General features: G+C 40.7%; 1 protein-coding gene across 1 annotated transcript in view; it reads right to left on the bottom strand.

Annotated features, from left to right (window-relative positions):
• The window catches only part of phlpp1 (PH domain and leucine rich repeat protein phosphatase 1), a 45,862-nt gene that overhangs the window by 22,927 nt on the left and 6,748 nt on the right, over nt 1–16,187 (bottom strand). The gene's annotated exons all lie outside the window — the stretch shown is intronic.

Below are 16,187 nucleotides of genomic sequence, written 5' to 3'. Positions count from 1 at the left end.
CTTACATTACATTTTTACCTCTCTGTACCTTTCAGAGATATACACAGGCTGAACTGTGAATGTGCGGTAGTGATAAAAAACAACAGTGCACAATGGAAATTTTTAGGAAGGTCTCAAGCCCGTTTAAACCGCACAGTTTCATCGTTTTTGTAATGAGTAACCCTTAATTTGTAACTTCGTAATCCTACAAACCGCTCTTTAAAACTTTCCAGATGTTACTGCACAAACCGGTCCAAACAGACAGAAGGGATTGCTTTGGCCTCAGGGACTAAAGAGGTGTTGATGTGTGAAATGTGTCAAGCTGTCCTTTGTGTAAAAAGTGATAAGGAGATGAGGTGGATGTTTGCATGGGAAATAAGTGTTCCTGCATTATCACTGCGTGACACTAAATTTGCACAAGTGCTTAGAGTTGGGCAAATACAGCATCTGTGTATTCTTACTTACTTTGTGCTGAGCATGAATGTTCTAAATTTCCCTGTTGTCTTAGGGCTCAAGTCTGAATAATTTAAACTTTTAAAGGGAGGCAAAGTTTAATAAAATGTTCAAGGGTCAAAATATGAAACTGTTAAGAATTTAGTTTTTGTTAGATGAGGAAAAAAAGATCCTCCCTCAGCATCATGTACATTATGCAAATGTTATCAGCGTAACATACTAAACTAATAGGATAAACCTTAAAAATATTACACATTCTCAATATTAACATGTTAGCGTCGTGAGCCTGTTGAGATATGAGGCCAATATCTTGTAAATTATGTATGATAACATGTTGGCATACATCAAGTGTTATCGTGCAATGTTATCATGCTAAGCATATTAACTTAGCATGATAACATGGTAAGCTAATGTAAAGATGAGATGAACGTAAAAAACACAAAAATATAGACATTAACATATGTGAGCCTATTAGTATATGGGAACACTATTGTCTACTTTATGTTAGTGTGACAACATACTGTACTACGATTAACCTGAAAAACATTAAGCCAATATTAACTTGTTAGCATTGTGAACTTGTTAGCATATAGGGGCAGTCTCTTATGCTAAGCTAAGCTAACTGGAAAAAGTTTGAGTTAAAAAGTCAAGAAAAAATACATTTTTAAAACAATATTGTTCTAGTCTAGTTTAAAGCTCGTTTATGAATGCATCAAAAATATTAAAAGCCTAAAATTAATGGGCAATAATGTAAAAGATCGAACTACTGTGGCTAGCATAAAGCTATATTTTTTCTAACATTCTGAATTATTCAGATACCTAGTAATACCTTATAAATCAGAGAAAGAGAGCCTGCTATAAGTATAAAAATGTCATTTTGATGAGTAATCTTTTATAAGGATATTGGATATGATAGGTAGTCTACTGTCTGTGTTCACTTTTTTCTAGTGCTTTAATTACTGGCTCCAGTTTGAGTTACATTCAGCTTCGAGCTCCTGTCTGCTGTCAGTGGACATCCTTCAGTCTTAACAGCACAGCCGAGGTGATGCCCCCTCCCCCCAACAGTAGCACAGCAGAGCCAGAGAGATGAGAACTGGAGTCTAGGGTATTGTAGTGACCCAGGTGCCCATGTGACATCACTCTATCACAACAGAGAGGATGAGGTGGACAATTATTAGTGTGAAGGATGCCGTAAAATTCTGAAAGCTCATCTCTTTTAAACTTGTCACCAAGGAGGGCAACATGCACACACACGCAGACACTACACAAAATATCACTCTCTCAAACTCTCAGTCCAGTGAAACACATCCTGAATCCAAATGAGGTCACAGCCTGCGATATCTTCTCCATCAAACCATTATTACCCTTTGCCCCTGGGAAGAAGGGAACTAAACAGTCCTCTGCTATTAAAGGCATTGTACAACTCCAGTTATCAGGTCATTGCATTACCACCCACCACCTGCAGGGATAATGCCCGGATGCAGAGCAGCACTGGGTAAAGGAAGGGTTGTCTTATCTGAAGATGAATTTGTCTTTAACGCTGCCTTTTTTGTCACTTCGCTTTTGCCCATTTGCACACTCACTTGCACTTCTGCATTTTTAATTTCTAACGTTAGTTAATGCATGCTGGCGAAAGAAAAAAAAAAACTCAGTCCACTTAATATCATTCCATATCAGATCATATTAACCTGAGATAAATCAGTACTGAAAGGCAGACGCAATTGCAAATGCAAACGATGTATGAATGTGTAACATGCGCCTGACCGTTGGCACGTGGAGTTATAAAGGCTCAACAAGTGTTTAGCGAATCATCCTGTGCAGCTATTTAAATATTAAATATATAAAGTTTGTGCCTTTAAATAAAAGTAACACAGTCCTTCAAGCCACCCATTACACTGGTAACATGCTTCATCACGTTATTTAAAAAACACTAAACACCACTTAGGTGCAGTGGATAGAATTGTATTATGGATGCTTCAAATTCAGGTGCTGGCATCAGGGTGAGAGAAAAAAAGATGTTCCCCAGTGATTTCCTGCCAGTGAAAGGGTTGGATACTGACGTACATTTGTGCTCCCCCTCTCTCTTCCCAGCTCCACTCCTGCTGCTGTTATGTAATGAGTGCGTGTTATGAAACCTTACATTGAAATACACAGGCCTCCCGGTCAGCTAGCTCACACATTCATACACAGACACACAAGAGCTGTGGGGATTTTTTTCATTTATTAGCTTTTCTTTTGTATTCAAGTGAATGCATACAGTTTTTTTGCATGGGAGCGTGTACTACAAATTAACTGAAAGCATGGGTGTTATGAGTATATGAGTATAATTCCAAGGCTGTGGAAGTTTGTTGGACTCCCAAATTAATTATTAGTATGCTTGTGCATCATCTTTTTCTACAAATGCAGAAAAAGATGAGGGCCAAAAGGCATGTTAAAAGCATCAATAGTGGAAGCATGGCAGTCTAGTATAAGGCAACAGAGAGAACGATGCAAATAAATGGAGCTCTACGGAAAGAAAGAAAGAAAAGTTGACGCCAACAAGAACAAGATAAAAATGGGCTAAGATGAAGAAGTGAAACGATAATAGATGTAAAGACAAACAGATGCACAATATAAACAGACGGGATGAATTGGCTAGTGGCATGTTCTGTCACCTCAGGCAGAAAGATTCACAAGAGGAAAGTGCAATGAAAATGTTATGGGAGTAAATCTCAGTCAGCAGTAAACCTGAAAATACACAAAATACTGTCGTTTCCAGCTGACAGATTTAGAGTGATAATATAAAATCAGTGAGCTAGGTTTTGTAGTTCGGATGAGTTATGTCTGTAAATTACAGTGGATGATTACCGCTGACGATGAGTATTCATTTTATTGATCATATTTTGTTTAAAATACTCAAAAAAGTTTTTTTGAATAACAAAATAAGTAATAATAGCTCCCCAAAAAACTGTCACTGCGATAATTTAACTGTAATAAACATCTCACGAGAAGCATAACTAAAATGTCACAGTGACTGTCCATCATCTGTTCTGTAAATGATCAGTTCAAGTTATCATCATTGTTATTATTAGTATTATTATCATCATTGTTATTATTATGTTAGTAACACAAATGACCTAAAAAAAACCCCCACATGTTCAGCCAGTATTGGCGGATTGCTTCAAACAGAAGTAAAACCTTTTTTGTGTGTGTTTTTGTATGTTTTGTTTAAGAAATGAGGCGAGAAGAATCAAGATTCAGTCACTTGCAATAGCTGTCTAATATCTTGCCAGCTAAAAGTCAGATGTAATTCCTGTCAAACCCTTCTTCTAGCCTTTATATTATATACATAACATAATGCTGTTTCATGTGGAGCTGCACTGCATGCTGAATTTGTCCTCTGGTGTGGAAGAGGTTGGCTAAGTAGGGAAATCATAAATTACCAGCAGGTCATGAACGCGTGAGAAACAAACGGGAGGTTGCTAAGCTTTCACACACAAAATAAAGCAAGCCTGCACACGTGTGAACTGAGTTACTGCTGTGTGATAGTAAACTGGCAGGAAAGCCATGGTGTCCAGTTATGTAATGCGTCTCTGTCTTACTTGCTTCCTCTCTCTCTCTCTCTCTCTCACACACACACACACACACACACACACACACACACACACACACACACACACACACACACACACACACACACACACACACACACACACACACACACACAGGTTTCAGCTCTGTGTGTGCGTGCATATGAAATATTTTATAGGACCCTCAGCAGGACCAAAATTCCTCCTTTTTCCTACACATCTTTCTTCATAAACCTTGTATATATAATGTCAGGTTTCAGTATCTCCAGCTGTTATTCACACTTTGTTTTTTCCTCACTTTCTTCTGTCCAGTGGTTCAGTGGCTGTTCATGTGGGTAGGGAATGATTTCTAGCCCAGGTTACTCACAGCCTGACCCCTCTCTTGCTCTCTCTCGCTCTCTCTCTTTTTCTTGCAAACCTATAAAAACCTTAGCCATCTTTTGAAATATACTGGTACAGGCAGTACCCGAAAGCAAAAAAGAAAATTAAAACAAAAAGAGAGAAATGACTGCATTTATATTAGTGCTTTATTCAGCGCTTCTCTCCATTTACAACCCCAACTAGCCCACCCATCCCCTGGCCCCACCCACAGACCTCCACATGCCAGTGGTCCCTGCAGTGTGTCCTCAGCACAACCTGTGCCATTATGTTCAAGGATACACTGTTGACAGCTATGGGTCACTGCAGTCTGGGCACAGGGTGGCACACACTCATGAATGATGCAGCACTCGCCTTTGGTCTTAACAGCTCCTTGACAAACACATGAGGAAAGCTAGCACACAGGAAATGCATGCACAATGTAACAAAGGCTGACTGCAGTGTAGTATGAAGTTGCAATTAAAGAAAATCCCAAAGCAAAGAAACAATGCCGTGTTAACAGCATCTGCCTCGAGGAGTTTTTACTTAAACCCAATATGAACTCAAGCATACATTCACAAGCTCCTTTAGTATGTTGGCTATAATGTTTTATAATTACCATCAGAACTCAGTACACGAGGGGTACCTTAAAATGTGAGACAACATGCTCTTCGGGCTGTGCCAAAAAGTCTAGCAAACAAAGGTTTTCTGTCATAAAAATAAAGGGCTGTTTTTAATCCAGTTCAATTCAATTTTATTTAAATAGCACCAAATCACAACAACAGTTGCCTCAAGGCGCTTTATAGTGTAAGGTAAAGACGCCACAATAATACAAAGAAAACAGAAGGAAGGAAAAACTCCCTTTTAACAGGAAGAAACTCCAGCAGAACGAGGCTCAGGGAGGGCAGACATCTGCCACGACTAGTTGGGGGTGAGCAGATGAAGACAGGACAAAGATATGATGTGGAAGAGAGTCGGAGATTAATAATATCTAATAATTACATGGAGAGAGGTGTATAAACACATAATGAGTGAAAAAAGTGACTGAAGAAGAAACACTCAATGCATCATGGGAATCCCCCAGCAGCCTAGATTTATTGGAGCATAACTAAGGAGGACTCAGGGTCACCTGATCCAACCCTAGCCATAGACTTTATCAAAAAGGAAAGTTTTAAGCCTAATCTTAAAAGTAGAGAGGGTGTCTGTCTCCTGAATCCAGATTTTTTTTTTTTTAAACCAAAGGAAGGTCTCTCCAAAGCTGCTATTACTGTTTTCACAAGCTGAGAGAGCACTATGTCTCATTAATGACACTGGGGAAAAAGCCGAGCATTTGCTGGTTTCTGGCTTCTGAAATGGGCGGTGCATCTTCATTTTACTTTACAAATTATACTCAAGAGGCAAGATGTTTACTGTGGCTACAGTTATGCATGTACAAAAGCAAACAAACCATACAAAGATATTGACCAGGCCTCTAGAAAAGTTTTGAGTGCAAATTTTCTCATCACTGAATCAGAAAAAAAATGCTCTCCTTTAGGAGCATTATTTTTAAGATTTACCCAAATCGTGCAAGAGCTTTCACAGACACACATATTATGTTATCGTTCGCAACACTGGTTGCTCATCAGCGCTAACACTGTGTCACTTCAGCCTCCGCATTCTGTCACTCAGCAGTTGCTAATGGCCTGCATACAGCAGCAGCAGCCTGTTTCTGCTGCACTCTATACAGCCTTGATAAAGTGCAGTGCCTTATACTGTATGTCGGGCTTAAAGAAAGTGAGGTAGGGGTGGGGAGGTGGGTACAGTCATCTTAAGCACAGTACAATAACACCCATCCAAACAGAGAGGTTTAGGCTTACCCACCTCACACTCAACCCCCCTGGGAAGTGCATCAAGGGAGGGTGAAATACGAGAGCTAGGGATGAAGAGACGGCGGCGATAAGGAGCAGGCTGACAACACCTCCTGCTGATACAGTGGCTAAAGAGGCGAGATGAGTATAGTAATTGGTAAGCGAGCGAAGGTTTGATGTTGAGCAAAAGGTTAAAACTGATAGCGGTGGGTTGCACAAGCATGGAGACACACACTCACGCATTTGTGTTTACGTCGGTGACTAATTAGCATACAGGGACTCCCATGTGTTTGTCACCTTGGGCTTCCCTGTTCATTTGTACCACAGCATTAATAATGCTGACAGTAATTAAGATGGAACATTTCACATACACCCTTCTCTTCTCATCATCATGCCACTGCCATTTTCAGCAAAACTAATATTTCTTCTTTCAAATGGCGAGAAACGAGAAAATAATGGTAATGCGTGGATGACAAACTTGACATTTGGGATATTTACACACACACACACACACACACACACACACACACACACACACACACACACACACACACAGTCAAACAGTATGTGGTATAGGCACAGAGCACCATGGCTCTAAAAAGAAAAAAAAAATAACTTCAATAACACCAGAATGAGCCAAAGTCAACTGCAGAGTCGAAATCCCCCTCTGCATTTCAGCACGGTCCTCCCGTATTAATGATAATAATAATAATTGTACTTCATATCTGTAAGCCACCAATTTAATTAAATTAACAATCTAAAATAGAGGCTTTTAATTGAGATACCAGAACTTCACTTCCACAGCCTGAAGGCCGTCACAGACGCCCATTAGAAGGAGAAAATTTAAAGGTCACAAAAGAGCAAAACTGCTACAGATAATCAGGTGGATTGTTTGAGTCATGGCAACACTGACGACTGCGATTCCATGACATTTGGAGAGTTCTAAAAAGGCATAAACAAACTACTTGTTAATTTATGGACAGTGTTCATAATGAAGCTCCAAAGGCCTTAGAAAGTTAATGTGACAATAAGTAAAAATCATAATTACAGGAGCAGGAGGATTGCCAACTCTCTGTACATTTATGTATATATTTTACTGTTAACTCCTGCACGGCAGCTAAATCCCTTTTCTTCATATTTTGTTAAGACCGAGACTTTGTGTGTGTACCTGTCAGCCACTCGCACATGATGCCTTTAAAACTCAAAGGCTGAAGGCATAATAAAGTGGGCATATGGATTAATCTGCCTCTAGTGTATTTCAGTTTACAGCCATGTAGGGCTGGGTTATATCATACCATTCACGGTAATAACGGTGTAATTTTGGGCAACGATAGGAAAATGAAATATCGCGATAGAATATGGGTAAAATGCGCATGCGCAGTGCCTTTGTTTACATACGCACATGGCGGCGACGCAGAATGAGAAGAGCGAAAGTGGATCGTTAAATGAAACGGATGAATCAGAATTGGTTTGTAACAATGCTGTAACTTCAGTGGTGTGGAACTGGTTTAGCTTTCGTCCGTCAGATACACAACAAAGCACTATTTTTGGTAGAGCATGCTAGCGGGCCGCCGTTATTACCGTGTTGTTTGGAAAATACGGCACACTTAAAATCAATCCTTTGATTTTTCTGAAAATCGACAGTGCCCCTTATAATCCCGTGTGCCTTATGTATGAATTCTGGTTGTGTTTATTGACCTCGAAATGATTTTATGTGGTACATGTTGCTCGAATCTGTCAAATGTTTTAATACGATTTTGCTAAGCTACGAAGCCGCACCGCTTGATGGATTGTCGGAGCATTACGGCTATCGTAGGCAGGAGCCTCGCGGAGTGATACGTACTGCGCTTCAACATAATATTACCGTATTGTGTGTGTATAACCTCTTTTTAAGTTTTGTGGATATTATACATGGTTATGCTGAGGATATATCGGCCAATTTCCACTGGAAATGCCTTTTGGTTAAACTGTCAGCAAGGAATTTGCACTGTTACGTTTTTATATAACTTTAATGCACATAAAAAACAGCTGCTTGTTTAAGTGAAAATACATTGATGGGGTTTTTTGCACTAATAAAGTTGTGGAGTTGTAAAGTATTTTGTCTAGTGTCAATTATATCATCAGTTATATCGTTATCGCAAATTTTCAAATGTATATCGTGATAAATATTTTTGGTCATATCGCAAAAAAGGTTGGGAACCGCTGGCTTAAACAACATGGCAATGCAGCTTAACAAGTAAGTATAGGTCGTTGTGCTGTAAAATGCTGCACAAAATGCTTTGAGGACAACAGCGATGATCACCATCAACAGATGTGATATTATCGACTGTGTGCACTAAGCATGTGCTACAAATCAAAGTGTAGACAGATTCCTGCTTAGAAAAAAAGAGGCAGATTTAAGTGGGCGGCAGCAACATTTTCATACGTGCAGAACTAGAATAGCACTGGAGTGAGCTAGAGACTGGCTGAATACCAGAGCAGTGTACAAAAATCATAAAGAAAGCGTGTGTGAATGGTGGGATTAATATTATGCTCGGCAGACTGAAAACTGCAGGCTGCTTGAGGCTCCTGTCTGAACTTGTTTTTCCTCATATGCAACGTACCATTTGATAGCAGAGATACACTGAGCTGACGTGTTTTGACCATTACTGCAAGAAAACTGTAAATCAAGCTCAGTTAGCCCCGTCTTTATATGAGCAGTGCATAGTGGCAAAGACAACTTTTTCATTCCTGATTGATTAGCTGTTAAAACAAGCTGAAACACAATCAAATCACTTTCAGTTCCAAGCATTACCTGCGGGTAAACCAGACATACAGATAACAAGATCACTTCTTATAGTAAGTACTTAACCTTTGCCGCCATTTATTATCAGAAGCTATAAATGACCCTCACAGCTTGGCTAAATCTGGCACATATCCACCGAGGTACTGCAGGCATTCAAGTTATTCTGGGATCAAATACATTAAGGGTTGCCATGTTGGCAGCATGGATGTGTGGCGTCACACTAAGAAGGTGCTGAATTTGAATCCACTGGCTGGCTGGGACCCTTCTGTATGGCGTTTTCGTGGTTCGAGTCCTTGGGTACTTTCACCCAAAGTGCTGCACTATGTCCAACAGCATGTCCAACTATGTCCAACAGTATGCTAATTGGTAATTCTAAATTAGCTGTAGGTGTGAATGGTTGTCTGTGTTAGAGCCACAACAGATTGGTGACCTGCATGTGATTTTAAAATAATATAAACATATAAACAAACGTTGAAACTAAGAAATAGTATTGTTGTTGTTTTTTTTTAATAAACACTTATTTGGTATTTAATATAAGCGAACAGACCCTTTCTGTCCTCTCTGTATGGCTGCTGTTGCAGCTCACTTGGTTGAGCAGGAAAACCACATGCTGAAAGGCTGCAGGTGCAGGTCATTCTGCAGGTCATTCTCACTACCCTCCTGTCTACTCTCTACTGTGGCTGTCTAAAAATGACCAAGAAATCAAAAACTCTGTATATAAGGGACAACATTTAAAAAGAGTAAAGCTTAGCACCGTCTGCGTGGCTTCTTTTTGAAAATCCCGGACTGGACATCCTCTTATAGAGAAGATAGACCCAATATATTTCAAAAGCCAGCACCTGCCACTGTATCATAGTATGACATGGATTACTTGCACAGCTGTGAAGGCACCATTAACACTAAACAACATAGTGTAAATACAGAGAGAGCATCTGCATGATGAGGTTTTTAGTGATCTGTTAATTATCTATTGGGGGGTTTTAGCTTTATTAGATAGCGGAGTAAAGATTAGACAGTGAAGCAGGGAGAGAGAGAGCGTGAGGAAGGCATGGGTCAGGCTGCTGTATTTAGCTTTGCAGCACACAAGGCCCTGCTCATATAAGGAAGACCACATTCTGCACGTATCCCAGCAGTATGACTCTCTAGTTACACAATTTGCTGATAAACTGGCCTGACCAGGCCAGGCATCAAAGGAGGCCCAGAACTGCTAGCCAGCTGAAACCCCGTATCATCCATTAGCTATCAAAACTGCAGCAACTGCTCTTCTTATTTTCCAAACACAGAAGTGGTGATGCAACACAGTAGTAAACATACCCCTGTCCCAACTTTTCAGGTATTGTCTGCAAGTCACTGCATTTTACAAAGCTGTGCTCAGGCACTAATAAACCAGTGATTTCTGCTTTTTCTCATCCATATTTCTAGCTATTTCTATTAAAAAGCCTACTTTTTTAGATAGGCTACTAAAGCTTGTCCATGAAGACTGCAAGTCAGCAAAGCCAGTTGTTCTTTAATACCAAAGAAGGACAGTCCATGAAGCAATCAGACTCCAGATCTTTGCTTGAAGCCTCAACTAGTCCGACCCAGAGCAGAGAGAGAGAGGACAGAGACAAGAGAAAGCCTTTCACACCAGTAAATGGACAGAGGGCAAGAATTAAAGGGCTGTGCTCTTGTGATGATGCAGAGGGACAGAACGAGTGAATGAATGAAATTGTGATGTTGTTGCACATTCCCCTGGCCCCACGTGCTCACTTTTCTCTTTCTTCTCATTCTCCCTCCTCCCTCCTTCCCCTGTCCTTTTGTTTTGTTTAAAATTTAACAAGGTCTGGAACAGCGAAGGGCTGAAGCGGGCATCCGGGGTGTTTTGGCTCAGCTTCATGTCACATGCAGGGGCCATGTGAACACAGTGGCACTGAGGGAGAGGGAGGAGGGGTGAGGGGGTGCCAGGGTGGGAGGGCAGTGAGGGAGAGAGAGGGAGAGAGCAAGAGAGAAGGGGGGGTAGTGAGAAAACAAAAGAGGGAAAGTCTTTAATCAGAGGAGCTGGGAAAAATAGAAAAGTGGAGGCCAAGTGAGAGTTGATAAAAGACACCAAGTGTTTATGTGAAAGAAACCACAAATGAAACAGGAACTGCTGACAGAATGTCACTGGGCAGAATAAGCATGCGCAAGAGAGTAAAATCCACAGGGGAAGGACACGAGAGAAAAGTGAAGGGTAACTTCCTGGTGCAGCAAGTGACGCCTTCACTTTTTTCCAGGACCTGGGTAATTATCAAACTGCACAGCTAACAGAAAGAGACTAGCAAATTGCCCTGCTGATGACTGAGACAGGCTGCACACAGGCCACAGTTTCACCTGTCCATTCTCTAAAGGCTGATGTTGAGCCTTCACCTATACAGACACACCACTATTATACAGTTAGGTCAAGAAATACTTGGAGGGTATACCTATACTGTATGGTTGGACACAATAATATTTAAAATTCTTATTTTAAATACTTGAAACCCATGGACTCAAACAAAAATAAAATAATAAAATAAAGGACTTCCTCTTTTCTGATGCTCTACCAATCCTTTAATGCTGTTTGTTGGCCCCTTTGTGCCAGCAGCTAAAATGCATGCTCAAACATTCACATTGCTAATGTATATCTCTCTGATGCATTTCTTATTTGCATGTATTGCTTCCTCAACAGCATGCAGTGGGTTCACAGCAGCGACTTCAAAAAGCAAATGCTACAGCTAGAATGATGGAATAGACCACACCTGTCTATAAAAAGGGGTCTGAGACAAGCAGTCACTTGAGAAAGAGTTGTGATTCATGAATTTTGACGTAATCCCGTTCAATTAAAGATATAAATGTCACTAAAATATATTTTGATAAACAGTTGAAATGCCAAAAATACATATGAACCTAACTGTTAACACCCAGCGCCTATGACAAATCTTACCTGTATAAATGTTTTGGTAGCTGCTAATGATTCTGTTCAGTTTTGGGAAATGTAACGCATCTGTAATAATCCAACTGGGACAAACTGAAATTGTTACACTACTTATTTTGATATTCTAAACACCAAATAGTGAAAGAACAACAGTAACCTGTTCTATTAACTCTTAGATGTGTTTCTGGCCAATTAATGAATGCCAGTAAATTATTCACTTTCCTTTAAGATGTTCTTTTCGTTAACTATCCAGTTTTATCAAATAGTTACAATTTGTTTCTTTCTGTCTGGTGTTTGGTGACAGGCAGGTGGCACTGAGTGGGTTTTTGGTGTATCCCACCTGGATACAGGGACTACTTTGGAGCAAACAGCGCAATTAAAGCTATAAGAATAAATTAAAAACACTATGGCCAAGTGTGATCAGATTAAAAGAAGAATGGAGCGCTATGGATATAACATTTTCGAATTTTAAGTATAATATCTGTGCATGTGTCTTGTGCAGTAATCATGCAAATCTGTTCCAGTAAATCACTGGCGTGTGGTGGCATTCTTCTTGTTTTTTAATAACCTTTCTTTCTTCATTCGCTCACCAATGAGGAAGTACTTTCATTGTGCTTCAGCATTTTTTTGAGAGAGATGAACTTCAAAATAGGTCAGTTCATATCAACAGATATGTTGTTGATATGAAATGACAACTCTGTCCACTTTCTATTAGAGCAAAGTCCAAAGAAATGAGCTCAGCTCCACCCAAACACACCTTATCTAACTGTGTCCAGATGACACATACAAAGATTCAAAGACCGCCTGGTAACTTTCTTTACACAATAATGTTTGCAAAACATTCTACCTCCTTAGCTTTTTCTGTTCCGTTTCTACAAAGCAGGAAAATGTATCTGTAAAAAAAAAAAAGAAAAAGAAATACAGAGCCACCCCAAAAAGCAAAGTGATCCTATCTTTTCTTCTAATGAAAACAAAAAGCTAAGACACTGGATTTTCAAACACAAAGCAAGCTACCCTGTCTGGAGACGTGGGCTTTGTAAAACAAATCAGTCTAAGCACCACTGGAGTGGTGGTATTTAAAGAAACATCCAAATTGATACAGTTCTGTCCAGTAGACTAGCAGGCAAGCAGGCCGCTTTTTTTGGGCCTCTTTAATGCTGAGAGTTGCAGATGTTGTTGGGTATTAGGCTATGCTGCTGCTGATCAAAGCTGCATAAAGTCAGCCCCTGCTGGCCGGCTTCTAATCCCCCGCTCATGGATGTGGTCGGGGCCAGGGGCTGGTGCTCAGCTCGGGGACAGTCAGCCGAGCCCGTGACCCTCCCGAAGGGGGAACCCTTTCATTGCTTTTTGTTTGGTGAACATCGACTATTCCAAACCTCCGAGATTTCCGGGGAGCATTTGGCAAGGGCAGCTTGACAGACAGCTAAGAGGATGGGCTTCTCCCACAGGGCAGGAAAAGCCGCTGCCCTTCCCAACCCCCTTTCCCAATTCCCTATCAAAGATGTGCCGGCTGGCAGACAACAGTGACATATCAGCATGACATTGCTCAGCCTAGATTCAACTGTTTACAAAGGCACTTTCAGCTGCATACAACCCTGTTTCTTTTTTACTTACAGTGTTTACACAGTGGGCATGCTATATACCCAAGCAAGCAAATCCACGCACGGAGACAGCAATCAGACAGAGACTTTTAAGCGTCTAAAAGCAATGATGTTAGCTGTTGGTTTTTGTCATTTATTAATAAGACAACCAGGAGGGTGACCACTAATTGTCAGAATGAAAAGCAATAAGCAAGGAAAGGATAGAGATATGGGAAGATAAATGCAAACTGTCAGATGGTGTGAGGGAGGAGGAGATGCGAGAAAAGATAGCGAGAGGAAAGGGAGGAGGATCGATCATGAGAGAAATTGAGAGAGGGAGGATGATTCGGCGTGAGAGGAGAGAAGGGGAGGGTGGTGGATGTCAGCCAAGAAGGCAATCTATATTAGACAGAACACAGTTCCCCTTGCTTTAACTGCTACAAGCTGACACCACCATCCTCTCCAAGTCTGCCTCAGTAGACACACACGTGAATCCTCCGAGATACTAACATCCAGCTCAGCACTGAGACTCTATGGTCACTATTCGTTTAAGAGCGCTTGCGCACGTGCGGCTCGCATGTGAACAAAAGTAAAATGCATACAGTAAATCTATTCTTTGATCGCTCAGTTTTCTCTTGGGCACACGGATACACTAGTGAAAGCCAGAAAAACCTCAGCGCACACCAACACATGCGTATTGGATTTGAGCTCTGGAACGTGTGAAATCTGGTTACACAATTACATAATGACTCAGCAATGGGCCATTTAGAAAGACCATTAGCTGTCAGGCGAGAACGTGAATGTGAGGAAGGATGAGGCAGCCCCAGTGCCTCACTTCTGCAGAGATGATGCAGGAGCCTTTACACACACGGAGATCCTTTGGTTCGGCTGCGTTTTATAGGTTTAAGTGAAAGCGACACTTGAATATTGCAAATGATCAACATCGCCGAGCACCAATAAAACATCATTTGATTAACAAAATTCACCCAAAGTAAACCGCTGGAAGGCATCCTCCTACTGTTATTATGATAACCAGTAATCGTTCATAAAAACAAAAAAACAAAACAATGACAAGAATCGCGCAGACTGTCCTCCTTCTGCCTTTGAAAATGTTTTCATAGAAATGCAAGTGTGAGTGTGGGAGCAATCTGGCGCGCTGACTGTACGAAGGGAGCAACGTGGCACTGACAAGACAGAGTGAGTGGTTTTCTGCTTGATAGCTGCCACAGAGCCTGCTGGAGAAAGCTGGGAGCTTCATTAAGCCTTTAAACCCTGCACAGTCCTTTAAGTCATCACGTCACTAGCCGCTGCCGCCTCAGAGAGGCCCCTGAGGTAACAGTGGAAATATACTGTCCTGAAAAGAGATTTCACAAAGCTTTGAGAGTAGTCAAACTATTGCAATCTTCATGAAATGTTAACATGTTCCTCACACCGTAGGCAACAACCTGCCCAAGATTCCACCGAGACTTTATTATCATATGATAAATATAATAATAGAAAGCTACAAATCTTTTAAAGATGTGTAAGAAGAGTGACAAATTCAAGGGCAGCTGAGCGTGAACACTTGCCCCCCACACACCTCTACAACAAGAGGTGGTGGCTCTGCTTTGCTTTAGGAGGCCATGGATCATTTGAGTCCACTTGTATCAGAGGGGGAAAAAAGTTGTTCTAAGTGATCACTTTCAACTTTTTACATCAAGAGCAGGAGTGGTCTCTTACAGGATGACTGTGCCCACATACAAACCACATGAGGGGTCACTGAAGAGTTTGATGAGCATGAAAATTAAATGATTAATATGCTATGCATACCAGCTGAAAATGCACGAGAGACTTTGGACCAGAGTGTTAACTTTCTTCACCTCCTTCACTAAAACACTCTACATCAGAATATCTTTTGAAAGAAATTGGTGATCAGTGCCAAGGTACATTGGTTCTGGTGGCGTGCAGGGGTTCAACACATCTGCGTACCAAAATGAAAAGAGGTGATGACCTGGTAACAACTATCAAAATTTGGAGAAATGACATATAACAGTTCAAGCTGATCTCACAGCACATTTTTTAATGTTTGTAATGACAAATTTCCCAACATTATTTGGTGTCCCTGAACATGACTGGTGGTGGAGGAGTAAGTCATTCTTGACTTTCACACCAGAGACCCATACATTTCTTCACACAACATTTGTAGGGTATGTGTTACAGATATGTCATATGGTTGTGTTTAGATTTAGCTATTAAAAACTACTTGGTTAAGGTTAGGCATTACACACACACACACACACACACACACACACACACACACACACACACACACACAGGCAAAGACATTTTCCTGACTATTAGACACGTTACCAAGAGACTGAGCAGGATTTTCCTTTACAAAGCAAAGAAGTCTCTTTAGGAAAATGTATGGCGGCAAAAGAATTGGGCTCAATTAATCTGACACTTTGTTCATATATTGTTTGTTATTTTAGGCACCAAAGCTCCTTGGCTAGGTAAAAGAAAAATGATAGCAGTTTGGGGTAAGGGAAACCTTTTTACAACAGGCCACCTGCTTATACTCTAGATTTAATTTTTTCCTATGTGCTTTAGTTAGTAAAATTACATTTATAGTTCTCAGATTGTCTGTTACACATCTCTCAGCATGAACAGGACACACAAACACAGAGGAAAAAATAAAAAATAAAC

This window comes from Rhamphochromis sp. 'chilingali' (genome assembly GCF_963969265.1).
Source record: "Rhamphochromis sp. 'chilingali' genome assembly, chromosome: 16".
In the NCBI taxonomy this organism is placed as follows: domain Eukaryota; kingdom Metazoa; phylum Chordata; class Actinopteri; order Cichliformes; family Cichlidae; genus Rhamphochromis; species Rhamphochromis sp. 'chilingali'.
The sequence above is the reverse complement of the archived record's forward strand: the minus strand, read 5'-3'. Positions and strand labels throughout refer to the sequence as shown.